The sequence below is a fragment of the Callionymus lyra genome, chromosome 18, assembly GCF_982586985.1.
Source record: "Callionymus lyra chromosome 18, fCalLyr1.hap1.1, whole genome shotgun sequence".
Classification (NCBI taxonomy): Eukaryota; Metazoa; Chordata; class Actinopteri; order Syngnathiformes; family Callionymidae; genus Callionymus; species Callionymus lyra.
This window is the reverse complement of record NC_141835.1, coordinates 18,204,898-18,223,061: the sequence shown is the minus strand read 5'-3', so window position 1 is coordinate 18,223,061 and position 18,164 is coordinate 18,204,898. Positions and strand designations below refer to the sequence as shown.

Sequence of the window (18,164 nt, the reverse complement as noted above, 5' to 3'; positions counted from 1 at the left end):
TCACAAGTCTTCGCTTCCAAGTATAAACAAAGTGGGCGTGATTACAGCTGGCTGAGTGAAGCCAATAATTACGTAATAATGGGTTCCACTCTCATAACCTCTCATTCGCCAAGATTTCGACGGGGGAGAACGTTATAAAGCAATAACTTTAAAGCATCATAATGATGACTGACCTACTGCATCTTGGACAGGAACACTTCAACATTTGAAACATTAAATTGCAGAGTTCATATTTGTGTAGCTTTAACATGATGACAATTTATTATTCATACTTTATTGCCTGTAATTAACATTACAGTCCCCACAGTCTCATCATACACATTTAGAGGGTTTTTTAAACACTCACCCAGTTGTCAATGAAAATAATGATGAAAATATTAGACGAAGAAGAAGAGGGTGATTAAACTGTGATTGTGATTTCCTAGTAGATTGCAAAGGTAGTGCGGTAGAGACATTTAAAAAATACTGTCTATCCCATCCCACCTGTTGATTTATATACAGGAAGACAGGTGACTGAACAGAACCCTGGACCCCCACTACAAGCAGAGAATAATGAGGCTCCAAATGTCATGATATAATTAACCCTATCCTTTTAAAATTTGGAATTTGCAGTACATCTGATATATCACTGGGTTAAACTAAGGAAATTCAATATACATTCAAATAAATATATATTTGAGGCAGGTGGATTATTTTGACTCGCACCCTTGCTATCCAACACTATAGAGAGTTACCTTTTTTGCCATTATCTCAAACCAGTTTCTCAGATTGTCTGTCTACGATTGAAATAAACTTTAAATATTTTGATCACCGCTAGAATGTATGAAGGAATATAGTGTAGTCTTTTTTTTTGTCCATGCTGCTATAGAATGTAAAATCTGAAGCCATATTTTGCGAGAGTGACGTTGGAGAGACTGGAGAGAGATGAGTGTTCACTGGAGGCTCTGGATGTCATTCCAGGGTTTTTTTTTTAATGAGGAATGACTCTTAACCAGATGTGCGAGCTGATGCAGAAAGTAAAGGTAATTGAAGTGAGACGAGAGCGAGGCAGATCATTTGCCGTCTGTCTCTTCATCTGTCATAAAATTTGTACAAAATAGAAACATTTTTGGAGAAATGAAGACACTGTAAAAGTACTTGAGTTATGCAGAAAAATGAAGCTGATCTCTGTGTGTTTGTTTTCTAGGGTGTTGTCGGATGAGTTGAAAGCCCAGTAATCTGTCTTTTGTGGCGCCTGTTGTCCACCATAGTAGGCTGAAGGTCAAAACAGAGACACTATTCAGAGTTTGATGTGTATGTACAGCACAACAGTCCTCTGTTCTGGCTGTGTGATCTCAACACAGAAGCAGTGTGGTGGTCTCTCTTCTATGTGTGTGTGTGTGTGTGTGTGTGTGTGTGTGTGTGTGTGTGTGTGTTTACGAAGAAAAGGCGAGTATGGACCTGCATTTCTTCTGCGGGGTTAGCTTGGAGTTCCGGCTGTACCTTCTTCTTATTCTTAACAAAGCTCCACTTCCTCCGGGAAGCCCCATGGCCTCTTGTTTGTGTACCCACTGACTCGCATGGAATCACTGTGAACCTATTTAGAGGCTGGATGAGAAGCTGTGACAGAGCTGGCCTCCGCTGATTTACAACTTCCTGCTCAAAGGTTAAGTTGGAAGTGGAAAACATTTAAGGAGAAACAAGAGGTTTTAAGACTATAGAAAGGAAAGTTAGTTTCACTTTTAAGTTTGATGTAGGGATGTTTTTATGTACGAGGCAAAACGCACTGCAACTAACTTTTTAATTGATAATTGAAAATTGTTAGATCAGAGACAGAAAATATTTTTTGCTGAAAAATCTCTATGATGCATAATGTAGTTTTAGTATCAAGCACTTAGGATAGTAGTTGCCCAAATCTGTGGCTTTTTTAAAGGACTGTACGGAAGGATTATATTTGTATATTTTTTATATTTAATTCATCCATTTAGAATGTAATTATATGACTGTCGACAACGTAACATCCGTGCTTCTTTACTTTTTTGGGAGGCATGTCTCAGTGACATCAAACATCACTAAAAAATAGGCAAACAAACTTCTTATGTGGGCTTCTATGTAAAGAATAAAGTTCCAAGTTAGGACTCTACAGCGTAACTTATTTATTTGTTTCAAGAATCTGTAAGAAGAGTCTGTAAGAATGATGGCGTCGAAACATTAACAATGAATATTATTTTCTGATTTTCGGTTGTTTTAAGCCCAGCCTCCCAGGGCAGAGGTAACACAAACACGTGAAGACATTCTGTAAGCACAGCTGGTCTGTACTTCAGTTTCAAGTGTTCGTACAGATGCTCAATAACCACCTAAAATCCTGTAGGCTCCTCCAACGTAACCTCATCTTAAATATTGCTGTTTAAGTTTCCTCGAGGCTAAGCATTTACAGGAGAATAGACAAGGCGCGTTTAGAGGACTTGAGGTAACTGGAAGCTGAAGAGGTTTTCTTTGTTGTGTAACAAACATTTAAACGCAAATTGTTTTAAAGATTCCCCAAGAATTCCTCAGAAACTCGGCTTTAAATACACTCAGGAAGTATGAAATATTTTGAGAATCCATCTGATTCAGGGATGCGCGCATTTGACTTGAGCACTGCATGGATGGATGGATGGATTATTAACCTTCTCTGTTCACTTAACTTTAACTATGTGTTAGTTAATCTTCTATTCATATCTAGTCATGTTTTAGTGAGCAGGATGTTTATTTTAGCTGTTAAATTGCTTTAATATTCCATATTTGCCAATGGAGCGAAGGATGAAAGTTGCATGCTAATATTCTGTGTTATTTTGATTACATTTTAGTCATTATAATATATATATATTATACAATAGTCCTCTACATGTCAATCATATCAATGGAGTATGAAAGTAGTTTGAGCCGCAGCAAATGAAAAACTTTTGCAGCACTAAACTTTACCCTGTTGTTTGAAAACAGATTTAAATGCGTCGTCACCTTCTGAGTGTGAGTTAAGTATTCCATAACTATCATTTATGACCGTCGCAAAACTACTTTGTAGTCATACATTTCTACTTCATTTTTTTTTACATCATCCTAAACTCACACAAAGAAAAAAAACAGATTCTCGCTTATTTGTCTGTATTTTTACTTGCTATTCTTTAATCTGGATGTCAATGAGATGGTGCTGGCGACTTCACATGATGACGCTTAAGATAACCTCACCCTTAGGGCCCTTTGCAATTTGAATATACTGTATGATGTATTGTTTTTCATAAAAAACACACAAAACTATATTTAGAATTATACAGAGTCAATACATAATCCAAATAGTAGGTTGAAAATAATCACTTCACCTGCACTTTAAGTACAATTGCCCATAAAATATCTCTCCATTAATTTGGTTTGTGTTGTGGTCTGCAGGAAATATTTTGGGGTTAAGTACTGTGTGTATATAAAGTAGTTTTTGCAGGTGAGGACAGTTCAGGCGTCGAGAGAGGGAAGGTGCTGAATAAAAGCCTCTTAATCATCTCATCTTTTAATACGTGAAGACGTGCAAAGAATGAACAGCCTGCTCCTATCTGCTCTCTTACGCTATCTATTAAAGTCTGTCCACCATATTTGAAATAATCCCGACACTTAAGACATTTTATTATTCAGCCCTACCATCATATGCCATCATTTCAATACCTATGTGACAATTTCACTTAAATGAATGTCTGCTTTCTTTCTGTTCTTATTTTATTTTTATTTATTTTTTATGAAAAATTGCTGTATTGCTGTGGCTAATTGAAAAAAAAAAACAATTTCCCGAAGGAGACTTCCTGTGGGATCAATAAAGTTCTACCTACCTACCTACCTACCTACCTTTTCTAAAATATCAAAAGATTTTCATTAGGGAAGAAAGAAACTGAAGTTCTAATATGGTTGCTATCAATAACATCTAAGCAGCAATGGAACAGTATATCAGCAATGATTCATGAATGAATAGACATCAAGACATTCGTGGACAGTCTTCAGTGGTTTGAATCGTAGCCGATTCAGTCAAAATGAGAAAGATAAAGAGGCATCAATGTTCCGTCTGGGTGCATAAAACTATTACGCAGTCCTTTAGAAGTGTCAGATCCCTCCCTGCCGTCATTCCATAATCCTCCGCACATAATCTGTCCTCATCCTGTTTCACTCGGAAAATCTGAGGTTCCACTTCGACTCCGCTTTCAAACGTTTCCACTTCCTCCTTACACATTCACTAATGGGGGTCCAGCGCTGTTGCTGCGCAGGCCGGCGGGTCAAATGCCCTGACAAATCTACACCTCCGGCCTGGCACCACCTGTTCCCTCAGCACTCGTCACATCGGACTAGGAAAAAGGCTGTGTGAACGGCTCAGCACCTCATTAGAGCAACAAAAGTAACCCCGAGCACAACAGGAAGCGCCGACACACAAACACACACATGACATTTTCCCCTCAGGGAAAGTGTTGAATGTGTTTGTGCTTTTTCAGCAACAGCTAATGGAAAACAGCAACCCAAGCCTCTCCTTATCTTGTAAGGTTTCTTCTTTATATCTTGTGGCCTTAAAAGGCCAACACTGTTGATGGTTAAAAGTCAAACAAGATATAAATGTCAACGTGATTTTGGATTGGCACAGTCACGTACCTCTGAAGAACACAATTACATCTTTATCTTTGCATCGATGCAAGCCTTGAGCTTAGTCCCTATGACTCCCCGAATAAAACAACACATTTAAAATGACGTTATTGTTCTTTTTTTAAGTGTTCCACTAAATGTGGATAAAACAACACAATTGGACTCTCACTAAGAGAACAAGGTCACGTAAACGTAACCTTTCAAGACAGGTGACCTGAATTCAACCAGACATGAGTGAATTGCTACAACCACCTGAGACTCAAACCCGGAGGCATTCACACACTCATCCACGGACACACACACACATGAATCACATAGTAGGGGATCTGGTGGAGAACATAAATAAACTGGTCAACATCTATTCTAATCATTTGTAAGATCGAAGGGAATCTTTACCCAAAGACAACACAAAGGATACCACAAACACGTTTGTTTTTGGGGCCTTTGGGTGACCTAGAGGTAAAATGGGGGTTATTGGTGACTCTAAGGCCATGTTTAAACGCTAATGCTAACGCTAAGATTAACCACTTTTTGTATTGGATGCATCGTTCATGGACACTGAGACACATCATTGCATGAATCCCACAAACTTGTAAGGATCAAACAGGGATAGGAGAGCGAAATTGAGTTGACGGTGTCAATACTGTTGAAGTTCACAGCGGCAGATTGAGCTTGAAGAACTAGTCTGTCAATGTGTGTGTGTGTGAGTGTGTGTCTGACCTGACTGCTGTCCCTGTCCATCAGAGGGTCATATGAGGAGCAGATTAGGGTTTCTAACCGCAAACCACCGTCGCCATGGCCCATCCTGGACCACCACTGACTCACCTCTCATCCCTCCCCCTTTTTCTTGATGCCTTTAACGTGCACGCAGATATGCACACATGCATGCACTCGGTCATCGGATTACATTACCCTTTAAAAATCTCATCGGTTGTAGCACATTACGACAACATCCTTTATAATACATCTGTGAAGATATATTAAAGAAACTACTGGACATAAATAACTAAATCGATAATGTGCTTCTTAGTATTGCAATGTTCATCTCTCTTTTATAAAGCACGTTATAGTTAATAGTTTAGTGCAACAAAGCTCAACTGAAAACATGTTACCAAAAGAGACAGTAAAAGACCAAAGGATCCAGATTTACAGTTAATTAAATGTTGCAATTAAACGACACCAGGCCCTGTCTGGGCCACCAGTTGTCACTTAAAGCCTGTTTTTGGCTTTTACAAGCCCACGTACAAACAAGTCTATAAAACCCAAGCCCCCTCCCCGCCACTCACTTTCTTCTGCTCAACTTAACAGGATGAAATCCAAGGCGCGTTGTCGGCGTGGCACATCAAAACACGGTGTTATTTCAACATTTAACAGATCTGAGGTGGCACATTGCAGCAGTTGATGATATCTGAAACGGATTCTAGTCACTCGATTGCTCTAATAGCGTTTTTAAATAGACATACAATCGAGTAAACATTGGTTTCTGATGCACACACACACATTCACGCATGTGCCCTCTGTTACTAGGTCGTTTTCTTCCCAGTGTTTGGGGGTCTATTTTTGGACTTGTGTTTGTGCATGTGATCATTCGGAGTCAAGCGTCCGGCTTCTGTGTCTCAGTATGCGTCTCACAAATGACCGACAACAACACTGCACGTGTTCAACCGTGTTGTTTATGGATCTTCATTTTTGTTCAGTCCCCAGAGGAGGATCCATCAACAACTCTCATCTGACTTGCTTGGAGGGCTAAAATAACAAATTCATGTTTTGGATATTGCATATAATATCCGTGCCAAGGACTTTAGAGTGAATCACCCTGACACCCTATATTTGCCAAGTGGACGCATGCTTCACTTGAGGTGAAGGTTCAGCCAAGCGTGGAACTGCCGCGCTACCACAGAGCCGGAGGTTTAAGTCTAGACCGTGCAGAAAAAGAAGCAGATTTACAGTCTGGAGGATCTAAGTACATATTAACAAGCCCCAAAACTGCAGGGTGACCACATCGGATAATGTACAGTATAATACCAGCCCAAGATGTTTGTATTCTGGCATCTTCAAGCAAAGGAAAGGAAAGATCAGCAATTGAAATATGAAGAGAAGTATTAAGTAAATGTGATCACATGTTTCATACTAAGTATATTAATTTATAGTTTTGAAATCCCAGTGGATATACGTTTTTAACCCCCATAAAAAGGGACATATTTGGAAAAAGTAAGAAGTCAAACTCTAAAAGTGTCCAGTGACTACAGGCATTTAGCTTTCTTGTTACGAACTGTTAAAAAAAAATAAGAACCATCAAAGTTTAATAGACATCCTAAGTGTACAGTGTCAACAATTTATTCAATTACTTCCTGCCGCCGATTTCCTTTTTTAGTTGTCCCTACATCAGATAAACAACCACTCACACAAACACCAATGGATAAGTAAAGGTCAACTCTACAACTGCAGGGCCGAGAGTATCCACACAAGCGCGTTGACAAGAACACAAAATCCAAACAGACGGAACTTGGGCACATTCCAAAACAGTGAAAACTGCACTCTTCTGGTTCTGAGGATTCAGCACTAAGTTCAATCTTATGCAAGTAAGTATGTGACGTCCCTTTAATGTCAATTTATCAAAATGAAAAGTATAGGAAAACATGTATTTATCTCTATATCTACTGTATACAGTAAGTGCAGCTGTAAGGGTAAAGGACAAAGATGACAAGCAACTGGTTCAGTCTTATCTCACAGCTCAGGTTACCATGGTTGAATTTGAAAACATCGCTTTCTTGCAATCGATAGATTTTTGGAGAATCCTGGTTTAATTTATTTCAAGTGATATGATAAATTTCTAAATAATATTCCGTTTTTCATAGAGTCAGCATTTGTTATTAACTTAAGTATATAATTAAAATCACTCCAAAATATATTACAATTTTGAATTTCGGGTTGGATAATACAATATTTCAATACAATGTATTGACTAGAGAGACTCACCAAGATGATCTGAAGTCAATGTGCTGTCATGTTTTTTCCAACTGAGACTGAGAATCTGTAAGAGCAGACAGAAAAACAGATAATTAATTCATAATTAATACAAGACATAGGACATGCCAGTTTCACTTTGTAACCAGAATAAACTGAAAGTAGGTGGAACATGAGCCAAAAAGAATAGTTTAAATAAAAAGCATCAGTGCAGCTGCCGAGACATTCTACAGCCTGATAAAACATGATGAAAGAGTTACATTGAGTTGATAAATGAGTTGGCTTATGTCCCAAAGTTACACTGTTCGTACGTGCATTTTTTAACCTCTGATGTCAGCGGCGTGATGGATTTACTTGGATCCACGCAGACACATCTGTTTGCAATATGGTGGCACATTGGTGGAGATTTACAGCGCGACTTGACTGCACTATGGCTTATTAGAGCGTACTAATGTCAGAGCACAACTTAACTAGGGGCCGAGGCAGGAGGGGTGGGAGGCCCTTGTCTCCACCAGCGGAACGTGCACACACAGACGAATAAATAGTTATAAGGTATGCAACATAGAAAGCTTTACATACATGTAGCTTCAACCTTTAACAACATATATAAACGCTGAAAAAAGAGCCTCGGTGGTAGGCAAGAATGTAAAACTATGGAAACACTTATTGCGTAGACACCCTGAGGTCAATCTCACTAAACCACATTCCATCATAAAAGCAGAAGTTCAAAGTAACTGTGGAGCTACAACTGGCTGAGAGCCTGGACCATTACACTGTCATCTCTAATCATCCACACACACTGACCAATAGCCTAGCAACTAGTCAGTAAGTAAGTAAAGTTTATTTGTAAAGTGCCTTCCTAGACCAGGGTCAGAAAAGCATTTTAACAATCAAAAACAATACACAGTTAAATATACATAGTCTCACACATGTTTTACGGGATCAGCATTGGAAAGTGCTAGAAGTCAACATTGTTGGCATTTTGTTTTTATTTTCTTTAGTCTCCGGTTTTAAGAGCAAAGAACCGCATAATTAAGCACCATTTTGATCGTACCTTTGAACGTTCTGAGCCACCTGAGCTCCGAACCATAGTTGGCCAACTGTATCTACCGACAACAACCTGATGCAGTGCAGCATAGAGCATTCAAGAGAGGTTTAAAGGCAAACATTAAAGGGAACAAAATCACTGCTCAGAGGGACAAAAAATAAGGATGCAACTGGCTTGCTAAATCCTAGCAAATAGCCGACTCAAACAACATTGCTGGCCATAATCCAAAGTCTTAACAAGAAGGTGGATTTGTTTGGAACTGTGTAGTACTTTGCATCATACTTTCAACACCACCACCATAGTGGAAAAGTAATTGCATAAGATTAACCCCCTAAAAGCAGGTGGCATTGACAACATCCAACTGCCTCTAACAAGGGCTGTGTGCTGAGCCCCCTCGTGTTCACCCTGTTGACGTATGCCTGCGCTGTTAGAAACCTATTCCACAGGAGATTGAAAAGTACAGTATTTTCCGCACTATTAGGCGCACCTTCGATGAATGACCTATTTTAGAACTGTTTTCATAAATAGGGCGCACTGGATTATAAGACGCATTGAATAAAAGATAAACAAGATAAGGTCAAACGTTTGACTGGGGTTGCGTTATGCATCCACAAGATAAAGTTGTGCTAAAGGGAATGTCTACATAACAGTCAGATAAAGTCAAACTTTATTAAGCATTCTGACAACTCTGTTCACTCCCATGGTAACGATGTTCAAATGATGTTTAAAAGGTGTTGAGTGCACAGCATAGTGATTTTGAGTGTACAACAACTAAGACCCACTCGCTCATAATGGTGGCAGTAATCTTACTCCATAGCCATCCGCCATGATGTGACGTGTGTCGTATTTAATTTTACTACAGTGCATCAATTAAATATTAATAAAAAATCTGCAGATATAGAAAAAGAATGTGCCTTCTCCTTTCGACAATAGCAGGCTGTAAATCCTAGAAGATGAGGCAGCAGTCTACGTTAGGCATGATTACTCATTTTCCAGGCAGAGCTACTGATCTTCACGGAGACAGGGAAGAAAGTCGGTCCAACCATCCATGTTCAAGTCTCACATCTGTTTGGTGTTACTCACATACACACACACAGAAACCGATGGAAATACATTCTGTCACAAATAAAACTCACACGGCACGACCCCAACTCATGAAAAACCATGTTGCATGAAGGGTCAGCGAACACTCCCACGCAAACCGCCCACATTACTGCTCAACTCAGGCTTTAAACCGAGTACTGATGCATCCAAACTACTGGTGGACGGAAAGCTTTTCACTTTTTAAATGGTGAATCAAAGTTTTACCACAATTGCGATTTATATAATTGCTTTCGGGGAATGGATACAAATCTTCATACAGAGAATTTAAAAAAAAAAGGAATCCAACCACTACCATCTAGTGAAGAAGACTAGGATTTAGCAAGGTTTTTATGCAACAAATGTTGCTTAAACAATGTTTAACAGGTACATGAACTTTACAACAAAAGTTATTAATAAATGAACACCTGACAATTTGTGACCTTTCAGCATTGTGTTTTCTTCAGACGTTGCAAACCATGTTTTCTTCCAAGGCTGTTTAGTCGTGTCCTCAAAGGCAAAAATATCCATTATCAAACTACCAGCTAGTAGAATCTCATGAGGTAATAAACTCAGACCATTACTTACGGAGAATGAAACCAGTTGTTTATACTAAATTATATTTGTGGACTTGTGGACCTAATTTTAAGCCAACCAACCTTAATTTAAAAAGAATTTGGCATCAGCTTTGGTTGCATTACCGAATCATCTCTTCCATTTGTGTGTCTTTCTCTTGTGTGTTTCCCGCTAGAGCGTCTCTTGGAGACCTTTAACCCCCCAAAAATCCATAGATTAGCCTCATTGTTCAAGCCACAGGGCTGAAAGCCTCTAAAAATAGTACCTTATAGACAAGGATTCCTGGTAATTTTGCTGAAAGATTTCAATGGTAAAACATGTCAAAGTTGGGGAGAAGAGAACTCAGACTTACTAGTGGATAACTAAGTTTCTAACATCAAATCAAAAGTACCAGCAACTTGCATCAGGAAAGAGCTTCTTTATTCCCCGAGATTTGATTGATGATTCTCAGAACCTGCCATCTCATCACAAGTCAAAGTAAATAAATGAAAGGAAGACGCTGCCAAACCATAGCCCTAAAATGAAATAAATCACGTTGAGTTTTGTTGGATTTGAGAGCAGTAAATATATATATATATATATATATATTGCTCTTGTGGTGGTGGAACATGACTCATTATATAATTACTTAAAGAGCATACGTTCATCCAAATGATTATTATGGGCACCAGAGGAGTCGTAATTGTGAGAAGAAAGATGAGTACAGGCAACTTCTACGGTCTAACTCTCATAGTTAAAAGGAATTCCAGCCAACTTCTGCACCTACGTGCCCATAAAAAAACCCACAGTCTTGTGTAAACATTGTAAATAACTTTGTACAGTTGAATTCTCCAGCAGCCACAGACAAACATCTTAGACTTATAATAATAGTAATTTGATCCTAATTGTGTCAAGTACCCCTAACGCCAATAAAACAACAAACTATGTACTAAATACACCCAAATGACACTTATCGTTTCCCGAAAAGTTGATAAGAGTTCAACTAAAGGCGTGGTCAGCACCTCTCTTCACAGCTCATTATTTAAACCAACACTTGCAGAAGACCCGGCAGGAGAACATGCGTTGGTTTGCTATGAATTTGTCACCTTTAAATTGTCAAGAGTTCCCAATATATATATATATATATAAACTGGTAAATATTAGCTTAAATGAAAGTCATCAATACATGGCAGTGTGACAGAAATGAAGGGTGTGATCAAATGCATAGAAAGAAATGTTTGTATACGTTTGTAAGTATAAGCTGTCGGGGGGAGAAAAAATGTACTCATGAGAAAGATTTAATCTCAGAGATGATTGTAGAGATGAAATGCAGACTGGATTAAAGGAACAAATGCATCACTCTGAAACCGACTTCTTATTTTTTTACATATGATTTATTTTCTTTGACCAAAGTATTGGTGTTGCAGGGAAAACAACAACTTATTGCTGCAATTTCGGCACATTCCCCTTGAATAAAACCCTCATTAATTATCTCACCATGACATTTTTAAGTTTTTATTCTTCACATGAATCGAAAATTGGCTTCAACGAAAGGTAAGCATCATGAACTTGTTTTACCACCATCGCTTTTGATTCAATTATATTGAACATTCACATTCATATTGAATTGTACTGAAAAGTTTGAACAATAAAAAAACGAATACATTTCAAATCTTATTCAAAACAAGACGTTGATTTTTGGACTTTGTTTTTTGTAAAAATCCGTTTCTAAAGCATACAAGACATTTATGTAAATTGAACATTTCGGGTATTTACTGTAGATTAAAATGTTGTACTTTAGAAGTCATAAACCAGTTTTGCAAAATAGCAGAGTTCCTTAAACAGAAACAATTCTCCCGAAAAATAGTTAGAATAGTAATGCTTCCTAGTCATTCCTTTTTGCAAAGTGCAACTTTACACAATACTCCTAACATGTACTGGACAGAGTTATTAGAGTCCTGAACTCAATATTTGGTTGAGCAAACTTTGGAATGATTAACTACAATGACTTGGACGTTTCCACTGGAATTTTGGACAACTCTTCTTTTACAAACTGCTCCAAGTCTTTCAGATTTGACGGATCTCTTCTTGTAAATGCTCTTTTATGATCTTTCCACAAGTGTGTACCAGACTTGTAGGTCTTTTTCGAACCATTGCTGAGTGATGGATTTGGGTCTTTGTGCTGTTCTTCTGAGCACTATGCTACTGTAGTTATCAGATTCCATGATGCCATGAACACAGTCAAGATATATAGAAACAAAACACATTTAATAGATTGTTTCAACTTGTTCTCCTCAACAATACATAAAGCCAAGATGGACTAATTGAATCAAAAAGAAACAGTTCTTGTTCTTGTTGATTTTTCTCCCAAAAGGACCGAAAAGTCTGCTCTAGTTCCCAACCTCGTCACAAAAAAGAGTTTTCCAATGTGCAACCCAACACACAATGATCTTATAAATTTAGAGCAGAAAATGGTGTAAAATCACAACGTTACAAAAGAAATTACAGACACACACTCGCCACATCAACATGTTTTCTGTCCTGCTGAGATGAAAACACGAAAGCCTTTTTAAACAGGGCCCAGTCATAAACACTTGACTATGGGAATGCATCACTCTAATTACACTGCATTTTGGTAAATGTTGCTCTTTGAGGTGGAGTCACTCTTCATCTGATGTTTAGAGGCTCACATCGCTCTATTGAGCTCATTTTAACAACAACAGGGAAGGGATAAACAATAAAACAAGGCTATGACAAGATTTCAGACTGGGTTGAAGCTAATTAAAGTGCGTTTCCAACATGTTTCTTTTCCAGCACTCATCATGCAGAAAATGTTATTATAATGAATGTTGAAAGCACTGAGAGTAAGTGAAGATGGTCAAATATATATAGGGTGTCACCATTTACAATCCTTTTGCTACACATGTAGTCTAGGTTGTGAAACCAGTCACACACAGTTGCGCTATATAACCAAAAGAAGGTTCTGTCTTCATTTAGACACAACCTAATCCCATTACAGTGAGGCCCTTACAGTAGTTATCAGAACAAAATGTATTCTTGTAGGTAAACTTCAAATAGGTAATAAATTATAGACAACATTACCTAATTTACCATACTATTCGAACTATAAGGCGCACTTAAAAGCCTTTAATTATCAAAAAAAAATATCGACAGCGCTCCTTTTAATTTATGAATTCTGGTTTTAACTACTGATCTTCAACAGATTTTATCTGGTACATGGCATTTAAAATTTTGGTAAAGCAACGTGGTATTAATCTGCGAGGTTCCAGAGTAATACGACACAAAGAGTAATACTTGATCTTTTTAGTATATATTTAGTTGAGTATTTTTATTTTATTTTTTATTGTTTAAGCGCTTGAAACCCTGGTCTTGAAAAGCGCTATATAAATATAAATGACTTACTTACTTACTTACTACGAAGCTGAACTACATATTATTTAATAATAATTTGAGAATATTTCAAACCCTTTACAAGAACAATTAACATGTCAATGAATTAAAACTGTTGAACAGGGAGGAGGAAAGAAAAAAAAGAAAACGTGTAAACGGTTATGATTTATTCTTAATGATTATTTGCATCGGAGGCAAAAGTAGTGTGTTGTGCAGTGAATCATTTCATTCTAGCAGCGATACTACAATCCGTATTTGTGGAAAAGCGTCTGATTGGTAAAAGCCGCCTGAAAAGGTACGTGACTCATCTCAGAAAGCCAGCTGAGACTCGGCCTTTCGGTGCACCATGGGAAACCAAAAAGGAAGGTTACCTATCAGAACAAAGGCAGGATCTCCATAAAGCAAGGAAGACAAAAGAATGAGGGAGCTGCTGTGAGGAGCAGGTGATGTGGCCACAGCTGTGGCCGAAAAACAAGCTGTCTCTGATTCAGTTCAAACACATAGCAGGAGAATCAGCTCACTGATGAAAGAATGCCAACCATATCAGACTACTGCATGGCCTCAACACACACACACACACACACACACACACACACACACACACACACACACACACACACACACACACACACACACACACACACACACACACACACACACACACACACACACACACACACACACACACACACACACACACACACACACACACACACACACACACACCGTCTTTTCACTAGGGATCAAAGTCAGTACAATGGGAGTAGTTTATGCCTCCAGGATTTGTACCTGGGCAGAAGTCAGAGAGAAGAAGTGAGGTTACTTCAGGGCACATCAGAAAAAATATCGACAGTAGGACAGACATGTGCTTAAACTATATATCTATCCAACAAAATAATTGATTTAACTTTCTATATACAGTTTATATCATCATTCCATCTCATCAGGAAAAAAAATGTAATCTATCCTTACAGTGTATGGTAAGAAGTTTATTATATGTATGGATTTACACTCTTTCCACATATCACATGTTCTTTCTCTTTATTTCTCTTTGTTCTTGTTCTTATTTTATTTGGATTGCTGTGGATAATTTGGAAAAAAAAATTTTTCTCAATAACCTTACTTTTTTTTTTTTTTACCTTATCAGTAAAAATCTATTAATTTATGTCATTAACTAATGTCAAAATCTTTATCCATTTGTCATTTTATTTAAGTATTATTCACTGTTAATACAACATTTAATTTTAAATTTTTAAAATGATGAATTATCAATAATTACAGCAAACAAACTTTAGCTTGTTGTGATCTATATATTCTGATCAAGTAATGAAGACAAAATGTTTAAACAGATTTTATAAACATCTTAAAAATGTTTTCAATATGTTTTCAGGTATGTTTTTTAGTACATTTTAGCATTGGTGAGTGTTTATATTTTGTTATCTGTGTATGTTTTTAATATATAATAAAGCTATATTGTATTATCCATCTATGTTTTCAAATGTCTTATGGATTTTAACATATCTGGATGTTTTTACATACTTTAAATATATATTTAATAAAAATAAACCATTGTATTTTAAGGCGCCATTCTCAACTATCAAGGACACTGTACCTATAATTCTAATAACAACAAAGCACAATAAAACAGGCATTATTAGAACTTCAAAACATGTTAATATATAAAAATCAGCAGTAGTGAAAAGTGGATAGAAAGGAATGAATATGAGTCAAAATGAGTTTCGGGTTCTGATTTGAAATGGTTGAATGAGTCCATTTCACATCTGTCCATGATTTTAACATATTTTACAAAATCTGTGTATGTTTTCCAAGATATTTTAAAATATGTGTTTTAGATCTCTCTTCTGTTTTGTTTTTCATTTGTGTATGTTTTAAACATCTTTTTGAATAAAATAAAAACATCTTTAAAAAAAAGAATCATTCACATGCAATTTAAACACATAATGAACAGATCATCGTCACTGTCCGCCATTGGCTTTTCAAATGACTGTCTCAACCTTGTATATAAATACTATTTATAAAGGAAAATTAACATATAGTCAATATTGATACCTTATCTTGCTCACCTTAATTTTAGTGGTCACACATTTTCCTGTTACTTTACTTGCATGCATGTCGTAAGCTAGCCAGGTGTTTACTTTTTTTTTTTCTCTCGCCACACTTTATGCTCATTTGGTTGTTCATTCAGTGTCTGTCTGGGTGAATACTCTTTTCTGTGTGCTACCAGTAAGAACAGGATTCAAATAGAAAGTGTTTCTGTAGCCATGGTAACTACTTTAATGGAGAAAACTATTTTACACCGAAGAAATGACATGATGATGTGCACTTCTTAACAGTACGCTTTAAAACTGACAGGGTACATTTCAACAGGGTACTACTGTCTCAACTAAAACACTGTCGCTACACACTTACCGGAAATGACTCGACAGCTTCTTCTTCTACTATTTTTAGCGGATTGCAACCGGCCGCTGGAACCATATATCGCACACACTTGACAGCACTTTTTCGCCAATTGAAATAAGTTATTAAGTTGTGTCATTACTGTTGTTGTGTTGTTTTGTTGTCAGCAGTGGTGGTTAAATGGCAAAAGTTGGTGTTGATGTAAAGCAGTTTTTTTATTTTCTATTTAGTAATTTAATTAACTTTTGCTGGGCTAGGACTTGAACCCATCCTTGCTACTTGCTGTCACTGGGACTTTACAACAACAACTAGAGACCAAAAGACAAACAACAAACAGACACTGTAACTAAATTGTCTCAGTATGTTTTTTAAACTGTGGGAGGTTCGAGGTCCTGCCTTAAAGCTAGAATCTGTTTTTCTTTTAGAAAAACATGCTTGCTCATTTATTAAAAACACTCTTCTATCTAATGCACCTGTTTTTTTTGTTTTACTTTTATAAATTGAGCAACCAAGTATTGTCCTTGTATGTGGAAGGTTGTCATGGTTATGAGTTTTTTTGTGTTGTTCCACAAAGTGTTTGACGTAACATGGTCCAAATAGTCCCCATTACCAGCCGAGCCAGATGCTTTGACTCCAGCAGAAACACCATTTCATATACCTTTGCAGGCGTGCGCTGGTCACCGGTTCCATTAAGAGTTCCTGGAATTAGGAGGAGCTCCATTTTACTGGACGACTTGACTGATGCGTCACTATTGACTGTTCTTTGTAACTCTCGGCCCCTTTACTCCCCCTTACCCGGTCTTTTCATTCAAATAATTTCTTACATCAGGTCCCAAAAGCACCCTTTCACTTTGAAAAAGAAAATCAATTTTCAACATTATTGATAAGTCTGATTTTTTTTTTCATGCCACCCAACAACGGACAACTTTTTTAAAAGATACCATTTTTTCCTGTCTTGAAAAAACTCTTATTTTGATATTTAAAATTATTCGTTTGTTAATTCATTATAGCAGGGGTCGGGAACCTATGGCTCGCGAGCCAGGTGTGGCTCTTTTGATGATTGCATCTGGCTCGCAGATTTCGGCTTTTCAGATAAAACATAAAATATTATCACTTGTTTCAGTGGTGGGCAATACGTCGACCGGTTGATCGCGAAGCTGTTGCGAGTAGAACGCGTGATTTAATAAAATATGATATAAGAAAATAGTAAAGAGAGCTCTGATTGGCTGCTGTGCATGTCAATCAAATGGTTATTGTGCCGATTGGTTGAAAATTTGATTGACATGCACAGCAGCCAATCAGAGCTCCTGCCTCTTCCACTGAACGCACGGAAAAGATCATATGAATCGAGAATAAAAAGAGCAAAACGTGCGACAGTCATTTTACGCAATTCAGAAAAACGATATAGAATTATAAGCTTGTTTTTTTTAAATAATATATCGAACAAAATAATGCGCGTTTGATCGCTTCAGGTTCTTCTCTACGAGAGTCACAGAAACATGACGTCAGGTCCATCAAAGTTAAGCTGCAGGTTTCAATGAAAGCGCAACAAATGCTGGTTTTCCTTTTGTGATCGCGTCCTTAAAACACACTTGCATTAATACACCATCACATGATGACTATTTGTAAATTACCTTTATCTCACGAATATAATAAGAATACGCAGAAACACAAACACGTTAAACAGGTGCAGGTGAGACACAAATTCTAATGACGTCAGAGACGATCAGACAAAGCGATGATGATGTGAAGTTACTGATTTATTTATTTATTTAACAGTTTTATTCTCGTTAAACTTCATCTGAAATTTAATTAATCCACTTGTGTGATTCATATCAGACATGTTTAAAATTAACAAATATAAACTGTTAGTTTGAATTCATGTTTTCATTTGTTTTTGTTTTTTCATGATCACAGAAATGGAGAAATTTTAGTCTTGTGCTTCATTTAAATATGATCGGCATATTGAAATGGAGGCATGGAAAGGGATGAACCCGTCTGAATTCTTTGTTGATTTTGATGAACAAAGGAAAAGGGCTTGAATTCGTGTCAAGCA

General features: G+C 37.2%; 1 protein-coding gene across 1 annotated transcript in view; it reads right to left on the bottom strand.

Moving 5' to 3' along the window:
* LOC148060831 (serine/threonine-protein phosphatase 2A regulatory subunit B'' subunit alpha-like) overlaps positions 1 to 18,164 on the bottom strand; it is a 57,575-nt gene that overhangs the window by 29,108 nt on the left and 10,303 nt on the right. The window contains exon 2 of the mRNA XM_087779897.1: positions 7,609 to 7,663. The gene's annotated coding sequence lies outside the window, so the exon portion shown is untranslated. The remainder of the gene's footprint in view (positions 1 to 7,608; positions 7,664 to 18,164) is intronic.